Source organism: Dermacentor andersoni, chromosome 11 (assembly GCF_023375885.2).
Source record: "Dermacentor andersoni chromosome 11, qqDerAnde1_hic_scaffold, whole genome shotgun sequence".
Classification (NCBI taxonomy): Eukaryota; Metazoa; Arthropoda; class Arachnida; order Ixodida; family Ixodidae; genus Dermacentor; species Dermacentor andersoni.
Window position 1 is genome coordinate 49292634 of NC_092824.1, and position 27928 is coordinate 49320561.

At 46.5% G+C, this 27928-nt stretch overlaps 1 long non-coding RNA gene across 1 annotated transcript; it reads right to left on the reverse strand.

Annotated features, from left to right (window-relative positions):
• Positions 1-461: 461 nt before the first annotated feature.
• Positions 462-27928, reverse strand: LOC129381557 (uncharacterized). Its single transcript, XR_011891227.1, has 2 exons — positions 26911-27928; positions 462-2580 (listed from the first exon to the last, which is right to left on the reverse strand). It is a non-coding gene; the product is annotated as an uncharacterized lncRNA (long non-coding RNA).

Consider the following 27928-nt stretch of genomic DNA (forward strand, 5'->3'; position numbering starts at 1 on the left):
TTCAAAACAGGGCTGTCACCGGCCATTCAGAAAAATACTTTTTGTCATAATAATGCATCTTTAGTACTTTAGTACATCTAGCATCTTTGATGTGGTGTTTTCGCGGTTTCGTGACGTCGCGTGACAGAGAGGCGAAATGGACATAGATGCAAAAAATTTGACCAATAGTAGAGGCCTAATGGCGGAAAAGAAGGCGTAGAATCGGAAATAATTTTTTCTTTTCTTTTGTTCGGCCAAACCATGCATAATCAGTGTGTAGAGATCATACAACATGGGGAGTCCTCGCGTTTTTCGAGACATCGCGTGACAGATCGGCAATGTTTTGGTGCCCCGAAAACAGTCTGACCAATCGCGGAGGGCTATAGTAGCAGAAATGTAATAGAACCGCATTAGAATAGTTTTACGTTATAGCGCCCCTGGCAGTGCCCGGTATATTAACACTTCAATATGACTTGGAAGCGTAGGGTTTCATCATTTTTTTATTTATTTATAACTACAGGCTTTATTACCAGGCCTTCGGTAAGAGTGGATGTTACAATGGGTAAGTGAGTTAAGCGAGTAACATGTCATCAAGATAAAAAAAATATCTGCAAGGACAATTTCATACATACATAGCAGTGGCACTGTAACATCGTAAACAACGGCACGAAACAAACAAAAACTGAAAATCCCGATAGCACAATATTATTATCGAGAACATAAGTGTTTGCCAGTATATTGCCCAGGAGAAAAAGAACTTAAAAGAATTGAATGGGGAAAAATGAAAATTATTGAAACAGCCGCTCTTGTTGGGCGCATATAAGAAAAATTGACAGTCTCTTAAGTATCCTTACGTGATTTGAATTCCAAAGCATTTTAATTTCTTCAATTAATTGGTTACGTCTGTGATACGTGACGTCCAACATTTTTACGTGTCCTTCACAACTGTACTTAATCTGCCTTGCTCTAATTTCTGCCAACCTTAATCCACCTTAATCCTCTTTATTCTACCTTTCTCTAATTTCTAGCAACCTTAATCCACTTCAATCCAACTTGATCCACTTTAATTCATCTTCATTAATCTCACTTTAATTCACTTTACTCCGCCTTAAGTCGTCGTAAGTCACCTCACAGGAGCTTGTTTTGAGCATAGACGGTTTCGAGTGTTGCATAACCCAGCTCAAAACGCAGCGCTATACTTTTGGACCTCTAACATTTGATACGTCGATTTGTCCTGATACGTCACGGAATAGTTTCAATGATGCAAAATATGAACACGCAAGCAATAACTACAGCGCATTCCCCCCCCCCCCTTTTTTTTTTAGCACTCTACGCAGGGTTTATTTTCCTTGGCAAACTTCATCATTGAAGCGTCTCTCCTAATACCCTTTTCGCGACTACGTTCGTCGTATAGATTGTAAATAGCGGACATCGAATGATGCGCACCGAGCATCGTGAAAGTCCGCCTTACATCTCGTTTTCGATAAGGCATTACTGCAAAGTATAAAGATTGAAAGCAATTCATAGAATGCCACATATTGCGAAATATGCACGCGGGATTTCAACTGCGGTAAATTATGACAGCCGCTTTACTGGCCAGATCTCTCGCGTAGTAACGCGAAGTGTGCTAGAACTGATTGCTGTAGCCCATCATGTGCTGCGACCGAGCAATGGCGTCAGTCCCGGAAGAGTATAACAACAAAATCATCACGACGGCTTCCTTTAGCAGGCACAGAGTATATATAGGCTGTCATTGCGGGACGCGACTGATTCAATGCTCCCCATCAGAGGACGCTAATTTGCACACGATGGGGCAAGCGGGCACGAGCGAGGAGGTCCAACGCACAACCAGACCCGCAGCAGAGGCACCGCTCGTTTCCCTCTGCTCGCGCCGTTCCAGAAGCGGACGCCGTAGCTGCCGTTTATCCTTTTTAGTACATCTGACGCATGTCCGGGAATGAACAAGCTCTCCCGTCCTGGATACGTAAACAGGAATGAACGCCGACGAAACTAGCAATATTTACGATGCGAGAGAATACAGCGTCTGAAAGAAGCGTTGACACCAATGCAGGTCCTGCTATAAGCTTCCATACATCAGGACTGTGTACATACGTGCGCACTCGTCGATCTGCGCTCAGAGGGCGGGATGACGCTTGTCGAAGAATAGTACAGTGCTAGCCGACTCTCTATATAATACAGTCGGCCTCGTAGAACATATATTCTTTATCCCGAATTCCAGCGACTCCGTTAAACTCACGTCTAAGTCCACACGAACACCACCGTGGATCCAAAGCAAGGCGAAGCGCAGAAAGTCACCCAGATGTTCTGTGCAGCACCGCTTATGCCGGCGGTGTACCCACAAGTATATGGCACTCGCGTTTATCACCGCAGACCGAAAATTTGGCATTTTTCGAAAGTACGCCGTGGTATAGGGACATTCGGAGGCGCTGATCGATGCTCCCGGCTGACAGCAGATGGACGGTGAAGCTGCTGTTGTGCCGGCGAGCCGACTCGACGCACTGCAGGCTTTTGGCGTCCTCACCTTCCTCCGACTGGATGTTACGAGGAACCGTGTATGGTAACTGGGGTCGTTCTCTGATTCTGCGCATGAAATGAAAAAAAGTAACCACAGCCCTCTGGTGACTCTCTGATTCGATTTAAAGGGACACTAAAGGTTGCTATCAAGTCAAGTTAAAGTGATAAAGCAAAGCTCTAGAACGTCTAAGGCGTCAATAAAATCGCGAACAGAGCTTTAGTAACCGAGAAATTGAGGTAAATGCATGACACGATTTGAGGCTCTCCAGCGACATTCCGGTACTAGGCCGATGACGAAGGCACTCCTCATCATAATTTATGTCACTAGTACTCAACTACTCGTAATAAAAAGATCACTTCATTACGTTATAAGACGGAACAAAATGCTAATTTTCTACTTCTGTGCGATCTTAAGAAAAAATAACATTTTGACGTTACCCTTGAGTGGTATGGGTGATCAAAAGGTTTCGTTTTCGCTCGACTCTGCGCGCTCGACTCTGCGCCGCGCGCGCTTTGGATTTTCAGTTGTTTCGTTATCGCGTCGTGCTGCGGTGGTCCTGCTGGCTCGTGAAACTTGCATTTGGAACAAGCAGCGAGAATGCCACCTCCATGTGATATCGTGGGATGCGCGAACGGTCCAAAAAACTTGGCCAAGGGCAGTTGAAGCGGCGAATCCAACGTTACTTATCACTGTGTGCCAACGAGTGAACCTCTCCGTTCGAAGTGGTTAAGTGCCGTACCTCTGCCGCAGTGCGCTGGGAAAGAGCCAAATAAACACGTGGTGTGCTCGCTGCACTTTCGTCCAGAGGATCATGAGTTCAACGCCGACTTACTGAAGTCGTGTGAGTGCCTTTCAAAGCAGGCCGCCGTCGTAGTAAGTACGCAACGACGCCGGCAGCGCGAGCCCTCAGCAGCAGGTCACGTTCATCAGTGCTTAAAACGCTGAAGTCGAGTCCAGCATCGCGAGCCAATGTGTCGTTGTCTGGGTGGTCCATTGCGACGAACTTCGAAGTTGGCGTCATAAAATAAAGAACCTGCTTATCGTCGCGCGCTTTCCCTTCCGCTAGCCACCATAGTTCCGCTTTCGCACTGATGTCGGCTCTGTCTTGGCTCTGTTTCTGGCCGCGAGTTTGCGTTTTGCGCAGAAAAGCCGTAGCGCCATCTGCGGGTGCCGTTCTACTCACCAACGGCACAACGTCACTATGAGACCATGACGTCACCACTCCTCGATCGGAGGGCTGGCGATTTGGACTGCGCTAGAGGTACGCGGACGCTTCAGAACGCATTTTCTTTTAAAATAAGTCTCTTCTTCGCACGAAACAAGCGTTTAGAGGTGTCTGGGATGGTATTTCAACAGTTTGACTTAATATTAACCTTTAGCATCCCTTTAAAGAGATGGGCGACATACCAAAAATGTTTCATGAGGTCGTACATCTTAAAAAAAAAGTGCTTCATTCATATTCATAGCACCAAACAGTGTGTTATTATTTGAAAGAGGAATCAACTAGTGCTTGCATTTCGCCCCAGCTTGTGAATGGTGTTGTGCATAAACACAAACGTTGCACGATATTAAAGATGTGAACAGTGCGGTGCATACACAAACATTTGCGAGGTTTAATGTTGTAGGATATAAACGCAATCGTACAGAGTACATTTAGTCATGTAAATTACAATAAACCGCTTCACTTGTATCTGCATGTTTTTTGTTGTTGTTGTTGTTGCTGTTCTAAAAACAGTGTGTTATAGTTCACACGCTTCGCACACTGTTTAGTGCTAGTTACAATGCAAAGAAACTTCGTGTTACGCGCTGCCTCCGTCATGGGGACAATTGGATGGACGGACGGACGGACGGACGGACGGACGGACGGATGGACGGACGGATGGATGGACGGATGGATGGACGGACGGACGGACGGACGGACGGACGGACGGACGGATGGATGGATGGATGGATGGATGGATGGATGGATGGATGGATGGATGGATGGATGGATGGATGGGCGTTATGAGCGTCCCCTTTGGAACGGGGCGGTCGGTTGCGCCACCAAGCTCCTGCTATTATATTGCCTAATGTCCTACATAGGTTAAAAAAAAGAATCCCTCGATGAATTCTCACAATCAAATTTTCTGATCCCCTATTGTGAACTTTGTTTTTGTACGTCTCCGTTTTGTATTTATTTATTTTATTTATTTATACAATACTGCAGGCCCAAATGAGGGCCCAAGCAGGAGGGGCAGAATACATAAATATTTACGTATGCACGTAAAGATACATACAGACAAGAAAAGAAAATACAAAAGCAATGCAACATATGGAAATATAAGAAAACAAAAAATTGAAAGCGACGACTAATAAGATTAAGAGAAGGTACACTGAAGGAAGGCAACTTGACAAACATTAGAATAGTATCACACGCATATTTGAGCAATGGCAACCACTATCGAAAGAGGAAAAAAAGGGGAGAAAAAGAATACATCAGAAGTTGAACGAGCGCTCATTGCAAAATACTGAAAATAATAAAATAAGGATGATGTGGAAAGTATTATACAATGTTCACGTGTAAAAAAGAAAACAGTAACAAGGCTTGCCGATATGGAAACACTCCCAGTATCAAAGACACAAGCGGTCAATAGAATCGGTGTTTATCAATTGTGATAATGGCAGGCTGTTCCAATCTGTTACAGTGCGAGGGAAGAATGAAAACTTAAAAAGGTTAGTTCGGGTGTTATAAGGCGTCAAAGAATCAGCGTGACGATGCCGTGTTCGGCGCGCTGTAAGTGGTTTAACATAAGCCTGTGGCTGGAGGGACAAACAGTTGTTTTTAAGCAAGAAAAGAAATTTCAGTCGTTGTATTTTCCTGCGTAGTTGTAGCGTTTGGATATTATGTTGATTCATTAGGCTAGTAGGAGAGTCACTCAGTCTATATTTAGAAAAAATAAACCTGACAGTTTTACGTTGGACCATCTCTAAAGTGTTAATGTTAATTTTCTTATAGGGATCCCACACAATGCATGCATATTCCTGTTTCGGTCGGATGAGTGAAGTGTAAGCCAGTAATCTAGTACTAGAGGGAGCGTGCTTTAGTTTGTGCCTGAGAAGACAAAGCTTCCTGAAAGACGAGTTACATACGTTAGAAATGTGGCTATTCCAGCTGAGGTCACTGGTTATTGTGATTCCAAGATATTTATATTGGCTGACCTTGGTCAGCGGTTCGGAGCCGAGGTTATAGACAAACGACATTTTTTTTTTTTTTTTGTTATGGACATATAAACAGTTTTTTCTCTGTTCAATTCCATACCCCACCGACTGCACCAGGAAAGAATGTTTTGAAGGTCACAGTTAAGCATTAATTGATCATCGTGGCAAGTAACCTCGTTAAACAACACACAATCGTCAGCAAATAGTCTAACTTGAACGGGATGAGAAATTTCGTTAGTGATGTCGTTTATGTAAATTAGAAATAGTAAAGGTCCTAGCACGCTACCTTGAGGTACTCCAGAGGTTACTGAAAGTTCGTTAGAAGAGTAATTATCAATTGAAACAAACTGCTTGCGATTAGACAGATAAGCCGCCACCCATTTAATAATATAGGCTGGAAGATCTATTGACTGTAATTTTTCTATAAGTTTATTGTGAGGTACAAGGTCAAACGCTTTATTAAAGTCTAAAAATATTACGTCAATTTGGCTTGACTTGTCAAGAGCACTTGCAAAGTTGTGAATAATTGTGGTTAATTGTGTCACAGTAGAGAAACCTTTCCGGAAACCATGCTGATGAGGAGACAGTACGTTGTTGTCACTTAGGAATTTGGTTATTTCATTAGCTATAATATGTTCGATTAACTTGCAACATGATGAAGTTAATGATATAGGACGATACATTATCGGACCATACATGTCGGACCATACATTATCGTTGAAATAGGTTGCAAGCTGCCGCAGTGATTCCTTACTCAGGTTGCGCAGCATCGCATTTGTAATGTGGTCCGGACCCGGTGCGGTGTTCTTACGGAAAGATTGTGCGGCTGCATAGAGCTCTGCCGTTGTTATGGGTGCGTCAGCTCCGCGTTGTCTGGTCCCTCATAGTTGTATTGCACTGATGTTGTGTCCGGTACTCCTATGTAGACGCTCTTAAGGCCCTCAATGAGGGCATCGACCGTGCCATCGTATTCATTTTCAATTAATTTCAGTGTTCTGTTTGTGGTGGTCCGTGTTCCGGTCGGATCTATCATACTGCGCAGAATAGCCCATGTTCGCTGTGTGCTAAGCGTTCCTTTGAGTGCATCACAAAACAGAAGGAAATTGGTGTCTTGCAGCTGCTGCGCGTACTCACTGGCTTCCTGCGCAAGTCTGGCTATCCTGATCCTGAGTTTTCTGTTGTGTCTCTGTCTCTTCCAAAGTTTGGTCAGACTTCTCCGCGCTTCCCACAGGTGTAGTAGATGCCCGTCTACTGCCGGTGTTTCGACTGTTGTCGATATTTCCCTTATAGTGCTTCTGTGTATTCTCCTGATGAATTCCGTCCATTCTGTAGCACTATCGCACGGTGTGGCCTGCCTTTGCTTCTGTCTATAAGCTGTCCAATCGGTTATGGTGGCAATTTTCCTAATTTATGGCGAACCCGCGTCGTGTTAACTGAGACAATAATAATGCAGTGATCACTGCCAAGGTCTTCGCCTAGGTTGGTCCAGGTAACACCTCTGTCATTGTTGCTGAAAGTTAGGTCCGGCGTGGTATTTTTGACTACACTGTTGTCCGTTCTGGTTGGTTCATCCGGTCGCGTCAGCAGGACCAGCTTACGCTCCTCCGCGAGGTCGGCTAGCCGTTGGCCCTTAGGAGTGCCTCGATCATAGCCCCAATCAGAGTGCGGAGCGTTAAAGTCCCCTAGGATAATTGCCCGGTCGTTGCTTTTCACTTTGCGCAATGCGGCCGTCACTAGCACGTCGAACTTTGCCTTCTTATCTCTAGGTGGGCTGTAGACGTTGGCAATAACTGTTTTTGGCTTGCAGCGTCTACATGGCCAGACCGTGAGAACCTGATGTTGGACACCGTAGTTAGGGATGTAGTCCACGCTCACCGCTATGTCCGCCCGTGTCAGTGCTGCTATCTGAGGATGGTCAGGGTGCGTGTGCATCTTGTATCCTCTGAGGTTCGGTATGTTCTTGCCTGGTTCTTGTACGCATATTATATCCGGGGGAACAGGCGTCGCATCTATAAAACTCAAAAGTGCTGCGTGTTTAGTTCTAAGAGTCCTGCAGTTCCACTGCCAGACCTCGAGGTTTTCGGCTACTCTCGTGTGGCGATTTGCCATCTATAGTACTTTCGCTGTCAGTCAGCTCTCTCTCTTTAGGTCTGTATGCAGGAGTTCCTGGGCTTGCACATTTTCGTTTGTTCGGTCCCTCTTTCGTGGCGTGAGAAGAGGAGACCTCTATCTGTCGTTTGAGCTTGTACAGCTCTGCGAAAAGAAGTTGGATTTGTCGGGCTATGGTATCCAGTTTATCGCCTTTTCCTGTCACCTGAGGGTTCGCGTTCTTGGTTTCTCTTGGCTTGGCTTTGTTCGTGTGGGGCTCATTCCTTTGTTTGAAATCAGCTAGCTCCCTTCGAATTTCTGCAAAACTGTCCTTTAAAATTCTGTTCTCCTCTAAAATCTTTTGATAGGCTGGACTCTGAGTTACTGGATCGGCAGTGGGAGACACTATTCGCGCCCAGCTTACCTGTTGTGAGGCGATGGCCGCCGCCTGATGTTTAGCCTGCGGAGCCCTCTCCTGTTTGGGGGCTAGAGGCTTGACATTGCGTGCCAAGGACGTTGACCTAGATCTCTGACGACTCCGCCGCCTGGTACGCGATCTCGATCTGGATCTCGATGTTCCTTGTCTGAATTTGGAGGGGGTCCTCTCTTGCCGTTGAGGGAGCACCGGAAAGTCACTGAGCTACAATTCTTCTTCTTCTGTTGCAAACCACCGGGGTCGGTGTTGTTGAGCAGCTTTGTGCGCTCCGCTTCTCGGTCGGTCTTGTGGTCGTGTTTGCTTCAGGCGTTTTTTGCAGCTTCGGTCGCCCGTGAGGTGCTGCCCCCCGCAAGGGGCACATCGCGGTGAGCACTCGTGTCCGTCTTCCGGCTCGAGCGCCCCACAGATTCCACACACTTTTGTGTCCGGTTGCGGGCAAACGTCCGTGCGGTGGCCGACGCTGTGACAAAACTTGCAAACCTGCACCGAGTTGCGGTATGGATGACACGCCATTTCCCCACCGCAATAGTAGACGAACCGCGGTAGGACCGTGCCGAGGAATGTGATGACTGCGCTCTTCGAGTCCCCTAGCATTCTTGCCTGGATTATCTCGATGCCCTGGGTACGGACTCGGAGGTTTGCCTTGATTGTCTCTCCGGGCGTGTGCGGCGGCAGCCCATGAATGACACCTCTGACGGCGCCTTCTCCTGTGGCAGCGTACGCATTGAACGCGTGCGTCTTGCCATTGACTGTGAGAGCTGTGATCTTGCGTAGGAGATTAGCTGTCTCTTCCTCAGACGTTGAGACTATTGCGATGTTTGATCCCTGTTTTATGCGCAGTACAAAATGCTCACCCTTTACTTTGTTGTGGCAGGCCGCGATCACTGCTTCTGCGAGCATCGGACTGGTTAGAGTTTTCAACGGGAGTCCTTGGTGCGGGCGGAGAATGATCTTGAAGTCATCCCGCGGCAGTGGTGGTAACTTGTTCCGTCGCACCTTGCGTCGGCGGATGGGGGGCGAGTTCTGTTCCTTCTGCGAAGGGTCGTTCCGTTTTGCCTGCAGGCGTTCCTTCGCTTGTTGCCGTTTTTGGCGGAGCGTTAGCACCGTCTGCCATCCCTCTTCGTCGGGTTCTCTCGTAAACCGCCGCAGGTCCTCAGCGTCCGTGAGAAGCGTTGTATTAGTTTCATCTTTACGAGGAGTTAAGGCTTCGGAAAAATCCATGCCGTCTTCCTCCGTACCGGGTTTCGGTTGGGACGGCACGCCATTTGAGGCGCCCGCCGCAACAGAAGCGATTTCTTGAGACGCCATATGCGTCGGTGTCTTGTGCCAGACGCTGCACCGACGCGACGCGGCGGCCGCCGCCGCGCCTTAGCTCTGATGCATGCTAGCTCCGACGCCGCGTACCTGGTACCTTCTTGAAATTGTGGAGCCACCGGAAACGGGCCTAGGTCCAAGAGGATGGTGTCCCTGGGTTCCGTAGACGTTCACGGTTCTGATGATACACAATTTCGGTTGGTTACTGGAACTGTAACCAACGAAAAACATGGAAATTGCGGAGCTCGAAACGGGTGTTGCTGCACACCTCGACGCCGCCTATCGGTCCCTAAGAACGGATAAACCGGCTGAATTTTGAAATGAAACCACGCCATACACTCGTCTATGCACTCTTCTACGCAAGTTGTTAGTTTTTTTAGGCAAGCATTACAAGTCCTTTATGTCAAAGGAGCAAGCTGATAAGCTTTTGTCAGAATTTTCTTTCAGGAAATCCATGATTTATGCAGAGCTTCTAACCAAAAAATGGATCGTCAATATTAAGAATTCTGAGCTTTTCTTTCAAGAGCAAACTTTTTTCCCATGACCCGGTTTCTGAAATTATTACGCTTAATGGGCAATCGGGTTTGTGCGTCTTCGCACTAAACATGATTCGAAGGCACCCAGACTTACGGGAGTAAGCCAGCTGTCGGATGCTCTACGAATCATCGTAAAGCACCAGTTGGTTGCGTAGAAGCTGTTTATGAGCTCCCGCTGTCCTGTGGGAAAAAATACATCGGACAGACAGAAATGTGTCTTAATGACCGATTACGGGAACATAGCATAAACGTGAAAAATAAGCAATACGGTCATCTGTCATCTCACTGTCAGGAATGCGGCTGTGCGCCGGTGTATGGATCCTGCCGGGTTCTTGCGAAGCACAAAGATAACGACGTACGTGCGAGATTATTGAGCTTCAGGCTATCTGTCGGAATAGCGATACGTGTGTTAGTGCCCATTCGGTCGACTTGTTAGATAAGGAGACGGCTTTCTTGGTTGATATTTGGATGAGGTGGCGCCACTGTGCATGGGTTAAATAGGTGTGTTTTCTGAAAATCAAGTTGTTGAAGTTAGCGCATTGTGGTGTCGTCTCCCTTCTGTCCTTGTTTGCTGTCGCTAAATATGATTTCTAAGCGTTTCACGGTATGTGCGTATGGCACGTGCTAGCTGTGCTTGCTTTCCTATGCGACAAAAATGCAGGTGCTGGGCTGTGATACCGTACATTACAATCGTCCACAGCCTGAAGAGGGCGCTTGGAGCCGGTGTCTAACACTACATGTGCTGGCGACGTATGCAGAAGAAGCACGCGAACACGTGCCAGCAAAATGGCTCCAAAGCGTGCACTCAGCGTCCAGGACACCCAGGCCCGAAAGAAGCGTCGCGCGGAACGGGAGCGTCTTCACTGCGCAGCGAAACGTGTTGCAGACCGCGAATGTATGCTCGCTCGAAGACGTGACGCAAAGCAACGACGCTTGGCGGCCATGAAAGGCGACAAGACATCGTACTAGCAGCGTAAGCGCTATATTAGCGTCGTGAGCACTATACGCCCAGATGCGGCAAACGGAACAATGCGTGGCACGTTGAAAGCTTCGCCTTACGTCGATTCCCACCTGTGCGGGGGATCCGCCAGTTTTTCTGGCTTCACACGAAATCTTCCGACTGACATCTCCATATATAATGCTACGCATTATTAATATTACGCCGTTGTGCATGCATCCATCAAGATCATTCTGTTACTTCGATGAACATGGAAGCGAAACGCACGGCCATGTTTTGCAAGACAATCTTCTGTCTCGCATTTAACGTTATACCAATTGCGGGAACCATTTTCGACAGTACAACTCTCTGATCGCCTGTTGCCGCGCCGTCTGGATATAATCGACAGTGCGTAAAAATATGGTGCTCGTTCCAAAACACTGTAGACTCGCGCAAGGTGTAACCGTATGTAACGTCGTTTTCTGTCTCCATTCTGCTGTCGTATATAGCTCATGGATGCTCTTGCTAAACCGCATCACTTTTCAAAACCAAAAGTTGCTGCATCTTTCAAAATGAACTTTAACCTCGTAAAGCAGAACGATCTCGGCGGTCTTCAGCAGTGCAGAATGTGTAAAAAAAAAAGAATTATGGCAGAAACCAACCTAAGTCAATGCGGAGTATTTCTCCCGTGCACCTGCGAGGCGCAAAGCCCGAATGAACTCACGCCATCCCGGGGAAGCGCTCGCTCGAGGACCGCCACGTGCGCGTGTCGCGACACCATTACGAAGTACGACCGGAACCAGAGGCGGACGCTACGCGCCGCACCAAATTTGTCTTCGACAAAGTGCTCTGAAAGTACGCGTCTTCGTTCCGCGAGTGGCGCGGTTCTCCAATCGGCGCGGCGATTGGTCGCTCGGTCTCTGCGACCTGTTCAGCGACCATCTGCTTGGCGTGCCGCTGTTCTTCGGCCGCGCTTCGATTCTTGCTCGCGCTCCACGGCCGTGCGTAGCTCGTCCGCCCGTCACTTCGCATCCTGCCTCGTTTAGATAGCATCGCATACCCCTGCGGAGACTTTGCACCCCGGCGCTCCCCTTCCGCTTGATACTTTCGAGGGCCCATTGTTGTACCTGCGAGTAGGAGTCCACGTTGCAACATAGCGCAAACGACTCACCTCTATTTTGTGAACGCGCCGCTAGAAGCGGTGGGAGAGCATGCGCGTGGAGCAAGGAGGCTTGGGCCGAGCTAATGCTGCTAATGCCAGCGAGCGGGCGCACGGGGGGGGGGGGGGGGGGGGGGGGGTGCACGCGTATCGGCGAAAAACTGACCTTGAGGCGTGCGTCTATTTGTCGTACAAAAATCCCTCACGTGACCTGATCCTAGGTGCCTAGGGACAGCATCATTTAGGGATTTTTGAGAAGGCGCGATGCTGGCGCCGAGCGACGCCGTGGCGAGTTCGTCCTCGGCGCGTTGTATCCTGGTTGGACCGCGCGTTGTTTAACATTGCTCATGTAATCGTGCGTGCGTTGCTTGTGTGTTGGTTGTAGGTTCTGTGTTACTTGGCGGAAAGCCGTGAGTAGTGGCAGTGCGGCTTTGGCCTCGATGAACTCTGGCACTACAGAATCTGCGTTGTGTGACCCGTGCTTTCTTGAGAACCCGGCGGTGGTGACAATTTAAATATCGAAGTGGCCTAGCGCCTCGGCAGCGAAGTTCTGCGAACCGCGATGTGGCGTCGCCGTGTCCGACTTTGCTTAACGGACATCGAGGGATGTGCTGCTCGCTGCAAGTCATGTAAATGCAACTGCGTCGACCGCCCACTGTGCAGCGCTGAATGTGTGTTTGGTGTGCTGTGCTTGAAACGAGTGGTGCAGCCGTGCAGCGGGGGTGGCAGAGTGGCTTAGGGGCTCCGTTTGCGCGTTCACAGACATGTCCCGTCTTGGTCTCATTAGCGCCTGTCGCGGGACTATCGTGTGCTAGCTCCTTGCCTAGTATTAAGTTTACGGCGCTAACACACAGCATGTTCACGTTTTTCCGCGCTATATGTCATTTGCATGACGGCCGAGTTGAAAACGAGACATATAAAATTACTTTCTTTTGTGGAAGTTCTGGAAGTCTTATTACGCAAGGAGTGCGAACGTAAACATAAACACATATGTGTGTCTAAAATTTTGAATTACCTATAATATCCTTTACGACTGATAAGTGGGCTACACGGCCTGTGTGAATCAGCTACCGTATGTTGCGACACTCTTCCGTGTGGTAGACTGATGCATGGTGCGCGTTTATTTCTGTACTGTTGTAAAAACCATTTGTTTATTCACTCAATACAAATGTACGGCTTCTTCGCCGCAGTACATTTTACTTACGCGGTGAAGCATACTAAATGTGGGAGGGGGCCGCTATCAGCCAGCATAGTATGTCCACTTAGGCGACCTGAGAGGCGGCGGGTTCGCGAGCGTATGATTAAAGAACTCTTATTATGTCCAGTGACAGTGGCCCCTTTTCACTTTTAGTATGCTTCACCGTACATTGCTTAGGCTTCACCGCGAAATATTAGTGTATTGCGAGAAAGATAATCCTAAAAAGCCTAATTATGCAAAGTTTCTATTGTAGCTTGCTACAACGCAATACAGGGGTGAAAATTAGCGTCATGCAGTAAAGCATACTAAGAGTGGAAAGGGCACATAGGTTTACACTGTGCTCATTATTTTCAATTGTGACCTAATTTGCAAGTGCATCTGTGCTCGTGGTAAGCTTCATTGACAATTCTTTGTACATTACAAATTCATATTGCAGGGAAGCTTACTAAAGCACATTCGCCATTATGGTACGTTATTCACCTTCAATGCAGGAGCACAATGCGGATTCTTGCCCCTGCTTTTGGCTGGACTGCACATGCTCATTGAGAATTGATTCATTGTTCATAAGTGCACTGGTACTTTACTCTAAACTGGAGGGCTCAAGTTAATATGGAAGCACAATTTTTATTAAAGGGACAAGATGTTGCCGAGATGGTTGCAGCACAGCTTTTTTTTTTTTCTTCCAGGCACCTTTTCTACTTGAAGCTTCCATTGCAGTGTTTCGAACCTCTTTGAACCAGCACATAGTGTATATAAAATTGGACACTGATTGGGAATACCACCTAAGTTCATGCCTATATATAGTAAAAAGATGTAGCACGACCAGACAAAATAAAAGAAGGGGGTGGGCTGTAGCAATACTAAGTGTTAAATGGTGCTTTATCCTTTCCCTTGAGTTTTCTTTGTTTTTGTGCTTTTTATGGATCCTCCGCAGTAACCATGCGAGTGCTGAGCTTGAGCTTGTTGGTTTCAAGTCTCATGGTTGTTACTAACAGAACAGTGTGATAAACGAACAAGGGCTTGGAGGCATCGGTTCACCTAGCTTGCCTCATGGTGCTGCTTCATAAGCACCGTGAGCATCCAGGCCAACTAGGAAGGGAGGTTTGTTGCAATTGCTTCTGAACTTTATTGCCACCAAACCAACAGTGCTCTCAATTAGAGCTTTTGGACAGTAGAATGCTTGCACCCAGCAAAGTCTTAAGAAGGAAGCATTCAGGATGTGCAAAATGGGCTTTTGAAGCTGGCAGCATTACTGAAGGGGCTTTGCCCATCTGCCCTCTTTATGGATACACAAAGATGATTTCCTCTTTAAGAGGGATTGTTTCAGAGGTTGTTACATGGCAACAGTGTTGGGTGTTTAGTAGCTTGTCTTTGCCCACTGTTAATAACCTGTTCCTTCTCCAGTGCCCCTGTGAAGTGCCTACTTTTTGGACACAATGTGCTCTCCATGCATGTATGCATTTTTAGCTTGTAAAGACGTCTATTAACCCCTTGCCTCAAGCTGGTCCTTGCTGATGTCACCCAAGAAGGCATTGGGGAGTATGGCAATGTACACTTACAAAACACTGTTGATACCAGTGAAACCAAATTAATGGAGCTGCTGTTCTTTTTTTGTCCACTCCATCCTTGTTAGTTACAATGAGCAATGTCCGAACAGAAGGCATATGTAGTTGGTCGTGCATAGCCTGCGCACTAAGACTTGTTGGCATGTTATGACCTTAGCAGTGTTTATATGTAAAAACCTTCCGATGTGTTGATGACTCCATTTTCTTTATCATACTTTGCCTGATGGAGCCAGCAAGTGGGTCAACCAGATGTTCAACAGGCTTCCCACTAGTTTTCCCAGAGTCTCCTTTACCAGGGTGCTGCTCATAGATATCTGTTTTCTTGACCTTGCACTGCACTTCAACCATGGCCACACCTGCTAAACCTATAGCATGCGATCAAAAAAGTGCTATACATCATGTTGCTCCAAACTCGTGACATGTGCTACAAGGCCTTGAGGAACACCCTCATTTATTTACGCCCTCATCATACTGTACGAAGCTTCGCATGATAAGTGCGACAATTAACATCTGCTGGTTTTTCAGTGTTAGTCCTGTCCAGCTTGCTGAAAGCTATCCTGAGTGTTTCAAAAGCAAACGACCGCTGCTGGACAAGAAGTGCTTAAAACAAGGGTCGCTATAACCACATATGTCACACGAAATGAAGGCAACCGAGTATACAGGCGGTTTACTTCATATCCGAGAAGCTTGGTTCTCCCTTTGCTAGTGAGTGAACTCAACTTGCCCCGAATACATGGCCTGTGACAAACTATGTGCCAGATGCTGTGTCCCCTGCAAAGCTGAAGATGTGTATGAGATCCTGACACCCTGCAGCGGCTTCTACACTGGGCAAACAGGCTACTATAAAAACGACTGCCTTTACTAATATGCTAATAACATGAAAACAGGCAGAAATTTGGCTATTCATTGGACTCAACTGCAGGTGCAAGCCACTCTTCCACCAGATGTGTGTTGTTCACAGAAACTGGAGCTATACAAATGCAGATAAAAACAATGATGTTTGAAAGTAGTAGAGTTGAACTACATTCTGCACAAGCAGTGCTATCTGCAGCGCTGGTACCTTATAGCCACAATTCATGGCTGCACCACCATGCAAAGGCACTATTCTTGAATTATTAACTTCTATTATATTTATGGTGGCCATATATTGCAATTACATATCATCCACATTGTGTGCAGTATGGTTAAATGTCAATTATGATAGCCATTCCTAATCTGAAATGCAACAAAAGAGCAAATATAGGCAAGAAATTGCAATTCAAAGACACAAAAGACAACCAGTGCACAGGATAAGTGTTAGACTTCCTTTTATTTAAGAAGAAACGCGACATGTGTCATGCCACCACCAGTGGGTAGCAATCTTTCAAGCTTGGGTGACAGAGGCAAAACTTAGCAAAATGCTACAATCACGCTGTAAAACGACCTTGGACACAAAAAACCGACATCATATTGTACAGAATGAAAGGGCAAGACTCCATCTATGAACAGTCTATGGTACCACATACTTGAAATGGTGTAAAAAATGTTGACATGCCCTACCCGTAAAGAAAAAGCAACAAACACAGAAAGCACGCCTTAAAATGCAATGTGAAGAGTCTGAAACCAAGAAAAAACAACCCGAAAAAGGTTTCGCTAAGTCTTTCCACGATTAAAATTGTCAAACTGTATCATCACTTCTTAACGAACCTGCACAGCTGAAAAGGAAGGAAGGAAAGCCCAATAGCAGGGCTGCAGAAAATGTCACCGAATAAATATACTTTGTTTACCAACGATACCTGTGGTTTAGTTGTGGTCTGTGTATAAACTAATTGTGTATAAACTTTTCTTGTTTAGAATGGTTTAGCGGATAGGGAAAAAATGACCATAAGAACACCAGGTGTATGCATAGTCTACGCACAAAAAGCCACTGCTTATTTTCTCTGTACTACTATTAATGAGTATTTAAGTGCCTTAATAGCACTGCTAACATCCTACTGCAAAACACAAAATTGGGCAAGTTGTGGCATAAAGAAAATTGCAGTTTCACTCATAATGTGAAACAATGATGCAGTAGCTGGTGAAATATGCGCAGGAAGCTTACTTCATGCAGTGTTTGTTGAAGTGAACACTTGCCAATGCAAGTCGGTAATCTCCTTAAAAAAGTAAAATAAGTAAGAGTCGTATTTATTTGTGGGAGTTGTGCCTCAGTGTTGAAGTGGAAATACTCGGCTTTTCTTCCTCCTCTTTCATATCCGGACTTAGCCACTGATCCACACCAAAACAACCCTTTAGCTTCTTACTGCTGAATTCGTTTTGGTTTTCTCAAATCTATATTTGGGCTACCCATTGCTAGGCCTCTCGCTTTGCTTGAGGAAAACAAGACACCAACAGCTCCATCCAGTAAATCTGAGAAGCCAAGCACTAGAAGAAGATTAATGAAGCAGATGCACTCAATCATTGTCATCACATGCAAGAAGAAAACTTAACATAGGACTGCCTTCACAAGTGGGAAGGTCATGTGTAAGAACTTGAAGGTGTGGATGCCAGCTCTATATACAGTACGCAGCCATTGAGCAGGTGTTAGCCAATCTAGGCACCTGTTGGCTAGATCACGCTCTCCGGTATCAGTATTCACCACGACTGTACCTTCAGCAGAGTGGCTGAAATGTAGAATTGTGGACTGCCACTCTTTTGATCGTATGTTTGAATCCTCGCAGCACAATGAGAACTTTATTTGCAATATTCTTGCAAGAAATTCGGGAATTCCAGTGACAACACCAGTAGACATCGGAACAACCAGGGGAGTTAGCCCATAGCAGCTATTGCTGTAAAAAAGACAGGCATAAGCACGAGAATTGAGATGGGCATACTACATGCCTTTGTTCTGGTAGTGGTCCACTACTTTGGTGCTACAGTTAATGATCTCCACTGTCACTGGACATAATAAGACTTCTTAAATTATACACTCGCGCACCCGCCGCCTCTGAGGTCGCCTAAGTGGACATACTATGCTGGCTGATAGCGGCCCCCTCCCACTTTTAGTATGCTTCACCGCACAACTAAGCTGTACTGCGGCGAAGAAGCCGTACATTTGTATTGAGTGAATAAACAAATGGTTTTTACAACAGTACAGAAATAAACGCGCACCATGCATCATTCTACCACACGGAAGAGCGTCGCAATATACGGTAGCTGATTCACACAGGCCGTGTAGGCCACTTATCAGTCGTAAAGGGCATTATGGGTAATTCAAAATTTCAGACACACATATGTGTTTATGTTTACGTTCGCACTCCTTGCGTAATAAGACTCCCAGAACTTCCACAATAGAAAGTAATTTACAACACACAAACGCAAAGAACACTATATGTCTCGTTTTCAACTCGGCCGTCATGCAAATGACATATAGCGCGGAAAAACGTGAACGTGCTGTGTGTTAGCGTCGTAAACTTCATACTAGGCAAGGAGCTAGCACACCACAGTCCCGCGACAGCCGCTAATGAGACCAAGACGGGACATGTCTGTGAACGCGCCAACGGAGCCCCTAAGCCACTCTGCTCCACCGCCACCCCTGCTGCACGGCTGCACCACTCGTTTCAAGCACAGCACACCAAACACACATTCAGCGCTGAACAGTGGGCGGTCGACGCAGTTGCATTTACATGACTTGCAGCGAGCAGCAAATCCCTCGATGTCCGTTAAGCGAAGTCGGACACGGCGACGCCACATCGCGGTTCGCAGAACTTCGCTGCCGGGGCGCTAGGCCACTTCGATATTTCAGTTGTCACCACCGCCGGGTTCTCAAGAAAGCACGGGTCACACAACGCAGATTCTGTAGTGCCAGAGCTCACCGAGGCCAAAGCCGCACTGCCGCACCGCCACTACTCACGGCTTTCCGCCAAGTAACACAGAACCTACAACCAACACACAAGCAACGCACGCACGATTACATGAGCAATGTCGAACAACGCGCAGTCCAGAGAAAAATCACGCCGAGGACGAACTCGCCACGGCGTCGCTCGGCGCCAGCATCGCGCCTTCTCAAAAATCCCTAAATGATGCTGTCCCTAGGTACCTAGGATCAGGTCACGTGAGGGATTTTTGTACGACGAATAGACGCACGCGACCTTGAGCGGCCTCGCGTTTGACCTTGGCTCCGGCGACAACTTTCTGCGTGCGTCTAATTGTCGTACAAAAATCCCTCACGTGACCTGATCCTAGGTGCCTAGGGACAGCATCGTTTAGGGATTTTTGAGAAGGCGCGATGCTGGCGCCGAGCGACGCCGTGGCGTGTTCGTCCTCGGCGTGATCGTTCTCTGGACCGCGCGTTGTTCAACATGGCTCACGTAATCGTGCGTGTGTTGCTTGTGTGTTGGTTGTAGGTTCTGTGTTACTTGGCGGAAAGCCGTGAGTAGTGGCGGTGCGGCAATGCGGCTTTGGCCTCGATGAGCTCTGGCACTACATAATCTGCGTTGTGTGACCCGTGCTTTCTTGAGAACCCGGCGGTGGTGACAATTGAAATATCGAAGTGGCCTAGCGCCTCGGCAGCGAAGTTCTGCGAACCGCGATGTGGCGTCGCCGTGTCCGACTTTGCTTAACGGACATCGAGGGATGTGCTGCTCGCTGCAAGTCATGTAAATGCAACTGCGTCGACCGCCCACTGTTCAGCGCTGAATGTGTGTTTGGTGTGCTGTGCTTGAAACGAGTGGTGCAGCCGTGCAGCGGGGGTGGCGGAGGAGCAGAGTGGCTTAGGGTTTGCGCGTTCACAGACATGTGCTCCCGTCTTGGTCTCATTAGCGGCTGACGCGGGATTGTGGCGTGCTAGCTCCTTGCCTAGTATGAAGTTTACGACGCTAACACACAGCATGTTCACGTTTTTCCGCGCAATATGTCATTTGCATGACGGCCGAGTTGAAAACGAGACATATAGTGGTCTTTGCGTTTGTGTGTTTTAAATTACTTTCTATTGTGGAAGTTCTGAGAGTCTTATTACGCAAGGAGTGCGAACGTAAACATAAACACATATGTGTGTCTGAAATTTTGAATTACCCATAATACCCTTTACGACTGATAAGTGGGCTACACGGCCTGTGTGAATCAGCTACCGTATGTTGCGACGCTCTTTCGTGTGGTAGACTGATGCATGGTGCGCGTTTATTTCTGTACTGTTGTAAAAACCATTTGTTTATTCACTCAATACAAATGTACGGCTTCTTCGCCGCAGTACAGCTTAGTTACGCGGTGAAGCATACTAGAAGTGGGAGGGGGGCCGTTATCAGCCAGCATAGTATGTCCACTTAGGTGACCTGAGAGGCGGCGGGTGCGCGAGTGTATAATTTAAGAACTCTTATTATGTCCAGTGACAGTGGAGATCATTAACTGTAGCACCAAAGTAGTGGACCACTACCAGAACAAAGGCATGTAGTATGCCCATCTCAATTCTTGTGCTTATGCCAGTCTTATTTTTTACAGCAATAGCTGCTATGGGCTAACTCCCCTGGTTGTTCTGATGTCTACTGGTGTTGTCACTGGAATTCCCGAATTTCTTGCTAGAGTATTGCAAATAATGTTCTCATTGTGCTGCGAGGATTTAAACATACGATCAAAAGAGTGGCAGTCCACAATTCTACATTTCAGCCACTCTGCTGAAGGTACAGTCGTGGTGAATACTGATCCTGGAGAGCGTGATCTAGCCAACAGGTGCCTAGATTGGCTAACACCTGCTCAATGTCTGCATACTGTATATAGAGCTGGCATCCACACCTTCAAGTTCTTGCACATCACTTTCCCACTTGTGAAGGCAGTCCTATGTTAAGTTTTCTTCTTGCATGTGATGACAATGATTGGGTGCATCTGCTTCATTAATCTTCTTCTAGTGCTTGGCTTCTCAGATTTACTGGATGGAGCTGTTGGTGTCTTGTTTTCCTCAAGCAAAGCGCGAGACATAGCAATGCGTAGCCCAAATATAGATTTGAGAAAACCAAAACGAATTCAGCAGTAAGAAGCTAAAGGGTTGTTTTGGTGTAGATCAGTGGCTAAGTCCGGATATGAAAGAGGAGGAAGAAAAGCCGAGTCTTTCCACTTCAACACTGAGGCACAACTCCCACAAATAAATAGGACTCTTACTTATTTTACTTTTTTAAGGAGATTACCGACTTGCATTGGCAAGTGTTCACAACACTTCAGCAAACACTGCATGAACTAAGCTTCCTGTGCATATTTCACCAGCTACTGCATCATTGTTTCACATTATGAGTGAAACTGCAATTTTCTTTATGCCACAACTTGCCCAATTTTGTGTTTTGCAGTGGGATGTTAGCAGTGCTAATAAGGCACCTAAATACTCCGATGAATAGTCATACAGAGAAAAAAGAAGTAAGAAAGCAGTGGCTTTTTGTGCGTAGACTATGCATACACCTGGTGCTCTTATGGTCATTTTTTCCCTATCCGCTCAGCCATTCTAAACAAGAAAAGTTTATACACAATTAGTTTATATACAGACCACAACTAAACCACAGGTATCGTTGGTAAGCAAAGTATATTTATTCGGTGACATTTTCTGCAGCCCTGCTATTGAGCTTTCCTTCCTTCCTTTTCAGCTGTGCAGGTTCACTAAGAAGTGATGATACAGTTTGACAATTTTAATCATTGAAAGACTTAGCGAAACCTTTTTCGGGTTGTTTTTTCTTGGTTTCAGACTCTGCACATTGCATTTTAAGGCATGTTTTCTGTGTTTGTTGCTTTTTCTTTATGGGTAGGGCATGTCAACATTTTTTACACCATTTCAAGTATGTGGTGCCATAGACTGTTCTTAGATGAAGTCTTGCCCTTTCATTCTGTACAATATGATATCGGTTTTTTGTGTCCAAGGCCGTTTTACAGCGTGATTGTAGCATTTTGCTAAGTTTTGCCTCTGTCACCCAAGCTTGAAAGATTGCTACCCACTGGTGGTGGCATGACACATGCCACGTTTCTTTTTCAATAAAAGGAAGTCTGTCACTTATCCTGTGCACTGGTTGCCTTTTGTCTCTTTGAATTGCAATTTGTTGCCTATATTTGCTCTTTTGTTGCATTTCAGATTAGGAATGGCTATCATAATTGACATTTAACCATATTGCACACAATGTGGATGATATATAATTGCAATATATGGCCACCATAAATATAATAGAAGTTAATAATTCAAGAATAGTGCCTTTGCATGGTGGTCCAGCCATGAATTGTGGCTATAAGGTACCAGCGCTGCAGATAGCACTGCTTGTGCAGAATATAGTGCAGCTCTACTACTTTCAACCAACATTGTTTTTATCTGCATTTCTATAGCTCCAGTTTCTGTGAACAATACACATCCGGTGGAAGGGTGGCTTGCACCTGCAGTTGGGTCCAATGAATAGCCAAATTTCTGCCCGTTTTCATGTTACTAGCATATTAGTAAAGGCAGTCGTTTTTATAGTAGCCTGTTTGCCCAGTGTAGAAGCCACTGCAGGGTGTCGGGATCTCATACACATCTTCAGCTTTGCAGGGGACACAGCATCTGGCACATAGTTTGTCACAGGCCATGTATTCGGGGCAAGTTGAGTTCACTCACTAGCAAAGGGAGAACCAAGCTTGTCGGATATGAAGTAAACCGCTTGTATACTCGGTGGCCTTCATTTCGTGTGACATATGTGGTTATAGCGACCCTTGTTTTAAGCACTTCTTGTCTAGCAGCGGTCGTTTGCTTTTTGAAACACTCAGGATAGCTTTCAGCAAGCTGGACAGGAATAACGCTGAAAAACCAGCAGATGTTAATTGTCGCACTTATCATGCGAAGCTTCATACAGTATGATGAGGGCGTAAATAAATGAGGGTGTTCCTCAAGGCCTTGTAGCACATGTTGCGAGTTTGGAGCAACATGATGTATAGCACTTTTTTGATCGCATGCTATAGGTTTAGCAAGTGTGGCCATGGTTGAAGTGCAGTGCAAGGTCAAGAAAACAGATATCTATGAGCAGCACCCTGGTAAGGAGACTCTGGGAAAACTAGTGGGAAGCCTGTTGAACATCTGGTTGACCCACTTGCTGGCTCCACCAGGCAAAGTATAATAAAGAGAAGGAAGTCATCAACACATCAGAAGGTTTTTACATATAAACACTGTGCTAAGGTCATAACATGCCAACAAGTCTTAGTGCGCAGGCTATGCACGACCAACTACATATGCCTTCTGTTCGGACATTGCTCATTGTAACTAACAAGGATGGAGTGGACAAAAAAAGAACAGCAGCTCCATTAATTTAGTTTCACTGGTATCGACTGTGTTTTGTAAGCGTACATTGCCATACTCCCCAATGCCTTCTTGGGTGACATCAGCAAAGACCAGCTTGAGGCAAGGGGTAATAGACGTCTTTACAAGCTAAAAATGCATGAATGCATGGAGAGCACATTGTGTCCAAAAAGTAGGCACTTCACAGGGGCACTGGAGAAGGAACAGGTTATTAACAGTGGGCAAAGACAAGCTACTAAACACCCAACACTGTTGCCATGTAATGACCTCTGAAACAATCCCTCTTAAAGAGGAAATCATCTTTGTGTATCCATAAAGAGGGCAGATGGGCAAAGCCCCTTCAGTAATGCTGCCAGCTTCAAAAGCCTATTTTGCACATCCTGAATGCTTCCTTCTTAAGACTTTGCTGGGTGCAAGCATTCTACTGTCCAAAAGCTGTCATTGAGAGCACTGTTGGTTTGGTGGCAATAAAGTTCAGAAGCAATTGCAACAAACCTCCCTTCCTAGTTGGCCTGGATGCTCACGGTGCTTATGAAGCAGCACCATGAGGCAAGCAAGGTGAATGGATGCCTCCAAGCCCTTGTTCGTTTATGACACTGTTCTGTTAGTAACAACCATGAGACTTGAAACCAACAAGCTCAAGCTCAGCACTCGCATGGTTACTGCGGAGGATTCATAAAAAGCACAAAAACAGAAAACTCAAGGGAAAGGATAAAGCACCATTTAACACTTAGTATTGCTACAGCCCACCCCCTTCTTTTATTTTGTCTGGTCGTGCTACATCTTTTTACTATATATAGGCATGAACTTAGGTGATGTTCCCAATCAGTGTCCAATATTTATATACACTATGTGCTGGTTCAATGATGTTCAAAACACTGCAATGGAAGCTTCAAGTAGAAAAGGTGCCTGGAAGAAAGAAAAAAAGCTGTGCTGCAACCATCTTGGCAACATCTTGTCCCCTTAATAAAAGTTGTGCTTTCATATCAACTTGGGCCCTCCAGTTTAGAGTAAAGTACCAGTGCGCATATGAACAATGAATCAATTCTCAAAGAGCATGTGCAGTCCAGCCAAAAGCAGGGGCAAGAATCCGCATTGTGCTCCTGCATTGAAGGTGAATAACACGTACCATAATGGCGAATGTGCTTTAGTAAGCTTCATTGCAATATTAATTTGTAATGTACAAAGAATTGTCAATGAAGCTTACCACGAGCACAGATGCACTTGCAAATTATGTCACAATTGAAAGTAATGAGCACAGTGTAAACCTATGTGCCCTTTCCATTCTTAGTATGCTTTACTGCACGATACTTATTTACACCCCTGTATTGCGGTGTAGCAAGCTACAAAAGAAACGTTGCATAATTAGGCTTTTTAGGATTATCTTTCTCGCAATACACTATTATTTCGCGGTGAAGCCTAAGCAATGTACTGCAGTGAAGCATACTAAAAGTGAAAAGGGGCCACTGTCACTGGACATAATAAGACTTCTTCAATTATACACTTGCGCAGCCACCGCCTCTCAGGTCACCTAAGTGGACATACTATGCTGGCTGATAGCGGCCCCCTCCCACTTTTAGTATGCTTCACCGCGTAACTAAAATGTACTGCGGCGAAGAAGCCGTACATTTGTATTGAGTGAATAAACAAGTGGTTTTTACAACAGCAAGAAGTAAACGCGCACCATGCATCAGTCTACCACACGGAAGAGCGTCGCAATATACGGTAGCTAATTCACACAGGCCGTGTAGCCCACTTATCAGTTGTAAAGGGTATTATGGGTAATTCAAAATTGCAGACACACATATGTGTTTATGTTTACGTTCGCACTCCTTGCGTAATAAGACTCCCAGAACTTCCACAATAGAAAGTAATTTACAACACACAAACGCAAAGACCACTATATGTCTCGTTTTCAACTCGGCCGTCATGCAAATGACATATAGCGCGGAAAAACGTGAACATGCTGTGTGTTAGCGTCGTAAACTTCATACTAGGCAAGGAGCTAGCACACCACAATCCCGCGACAGCCGTTAATGAGACCAAGACGGGAGCACATGTATGTGAACGCGCAAACCCTAAGCCACTCTGCTCCTCCGCCACCCCCGCTGCACGGCTGCATCAATCGTTTCAAGCACAGCACACCAAACACACATTCAGCGCTGAACAATGGGCGGTCGACGCAGTTGCATTTACATGACTTGCGGCGAGCAGCACATCCCTCGATGTCCGTTAAGCAAAGTCGGACACGGCGACGCCACATCGCGGTTCGCAGAACTTCGCTGCCGAGGCGCTAGACCACTTCGATATTTCAATTGTCACCACCGCCGGGTTCTCAAGAAAGCACGTGTCACACAACGCAGATTCTGTAGTGCCAGACCTCATCGAGGCCAAAGCCGCATTGCCGCACCGCCACTACTCACGGCTTTCCGCCAAGTAACACAGAACCTACAACCAACACACAAGCAACGCACGCACGATTACATGAGCAATGTTGAACAACGCGCGGCCCAGAGAACGATCACGCCGAGGACGAACACGCCACGGCGTCGCTCGGCGCCAGCATCGCGCCTTCTCAAAAATCCCTAAATGATGCTGTCCCTAGGCACCTAGGATCAGGTCACGTGAGGGATTTTTGTACGACAAATAGACGCACGCCAACTTTCTGGGGCGGCACAGACAAAGTTACGTGGACCCGCCGTGGTTGCTTAGTGGCTATGGTGTTGGGCTGCTAAGCACGATTGTCGCGGGATCGAATCCCGGCCACGGCGGCCGCATTTCGATGGGGGCGAAATGCGAAAACGCCCGTGTACATAGATTTAGGTGCACGTTAAAGAACCCCAGGTGGTCCAAATTTCCGGAGTCCCTCACTACGGCGTGCCTTATAATCAGAAAGTGGTTTTGGCACGTAAAACCCCATAATTTTAACAAAGTTACGTGGGTGGATGCTTCCGCGATTGTGTTACTGCCATGTAGTCCTACCGTTTTGCTGGCAGTTTCGGTTTTGTTGGTGGTGCTCTTCTAGTGAACACGCGTAGCCGCGCGCTGTTCAACTACGTGTGCAAACACAGTGAACTGCACGTATGTCTTATGGCAAGCAATGGAGCGTAGGAAGTACTCTTTTGAAGCAAGCATTTCTTATCTCTAGAAAAAAAAAAAAAAAATAGAGCATGCAGGAACTGTACGTAAAGGAAAAAAGCATTTCATAACTTCCATGGCAGACAAGGTTGGCATTCTCTGTTGTCCATTTCCGGGGATGAATGAATGAATTCATTTATTCAGAAAAGGGAGGACCGTCAAGGTCGCTGGTGGATACAATAACTTTCGCGAGATTTAGCGTGCCGGGCATGAGACGCCGTCAGCATCCACGGGGCAGCAGTATTTCTGGCACGCTGTTTTCGCACAGTGGAACGAACGCAGTGGACCCTGTAGTAGACATGGTAGGAGACCACGGCTGCGCCGGAACGCGAGCGTGCAACTGACACTGCTAGCGTTTTAACGCCTCTGTCGATGAGTCTGGTGCTACAGGCCTACAAGCAAAACTTTCCGAAGGCAAGTGCATTCCCGATGTTGAACGCTGTCTTCGCAAAGCGCAAGGAGTACTCTAAACCCATATATACATGCGGACATGATTACATCCGCGACAATGAACAACCGGGAGTATCGACGCTGTATATGCCATGGAATTCATGAAACTGGCTTTTTTTTTTTCTTTTACGTACTGTTCGTAGTCGCAGATGCGCTTGCACGGCTGGCGGACTCACGGAAGACTGTCAGAAATTGCCGACGTCGAGGTGATTGGCCATCGCGACAGGCGACGCAGTTGCGCTAGCGGTATCAGTCGCACACTACACAGCACCTTTCCCTGTTATCGCATGCAGCCGACGAAACATTCCACAGCGCACCGCTGTCAAGCAGTCGCTCACGCTTGATGATGATGATGATGTCCTTGAGTTTGGCGCTTACCCACTCGCGGGGATTGGCCAAGAGTCGGGCAGACTTTGCTTGTGTGTTCAGAAAAGGAGGTAAAAATCTAAAATTTTGTTACATGAATTTAGGCGAGGGAAAATCGAAACGGTTCAGTAGATTGTCATGCTACGTAGAGGGAAAAAAAAAATAATTATATTTAATATATCAATGAGGCAATAGAGGAGGAATGAATAGAATAATATGGTCATCAATGAAATCGGTTTGATTCAATAATAAATTTTTCTAAGGCGAAGCACACATTCCTGTGTGAGTGCCCAAGCACAGACGCTCCGAAAGACAGCAGTACCGGAGTGTTCAATGGCAGACCAAGCTGTCGCACCGTAATTTCTAATGTCATTTTCCTCATGGAGGAGAAACGCCGGCATTCCAGTAGGTAGTGCTCAATCGTCTCTAATGCATTGCAAAAATGGCACAATGGGGATATTGCCAGACCAGATCGGTGCATGTAAAAATTTAGAGATGGGACTCGACAACGTAGTCTCGTTAATGTAACTTCCGTTTGTCTTGTTTTGCAAAACTTCCTGCTCCAAGGGAATTGTAAGTGGCGTAGTTCCAATGATGATTTGAGGTTCGATTGAGATGTTAAAAGGATGTATCTTCTGAACCTGGCGGACGTGATAAAGCCCATCGTTGGAAGAAGGGGAAGCACTGGGCCGCTGATAGAAGCCTTGGCCAAGCTGTCTGCCACCTCATTCATAAATATGCCTTTGTGGCCAGGTACCCATATTAATCGTAAACTTCTCAAATGAC